This window comes from Triticum dicoccoides, chromosome 1A (assembly GCF_002162155.2).
Source record: "Triticum dicoccoides isolate Atlit2015 ecotype Zavitan chromosome 1A, WEW_v2.0, whole genome shotgun sequence".
NCBI lineage: Eukaryota > Viridiplantae > Streptophyta > Magnoliopsida > Poales > Poaceae > Triticum > Triticum dicoccoides.
In genome coordinates this window covers 579,290,563-579,291,054 of record NC_041380.1, presented here as the reverse complement: position 1 = coordinate 579,291,054, position 492 = coordinate 579,290,563, and positions in this window count along the sequence as shown.

The following is a 492-nucleotide window of genomic DNA, read 5'->3' as shown; positions in this document are numbered from 1 at the left end:
GATAATCATGCACAAAAGAAACACAACCAAATACCTTTGGAGGGACCACAAAATCATTTGTGTTCAAAAGACACTCAGCTGGAGTCTTAAACTCAAGAGTGCGTAGAGGCATACGATTTATTAAATATGTTGCTGTTTTTATTGCCTCCCCCCAAAGAAACTTAGGGACATTCATGGTGAACATGAGTGAACGAGCAACTTCAAGTAAATGCCTATTCTTACGTTCTGCAACACCATTCTGTTCTGGTGTATTTACGCATGTAGTTTGATGTTCAATGCCATGTGATGCAAGGAACTGTCCAAACTCCATGTTAACATATTCAGTACCGTTGTCAGAACGTAAGGTCTTTATAGTTGTTCCAAATTGGTTTTGAATGAGAGCACACAAATCTTTGAAAACAGGGAACACATCACTTTTACGCTTCAAAAGGTAAAGCCAAGTGTAACGACTAAATCCATCAATGAAAGTCACAAACCACCTATGTCCAGAAA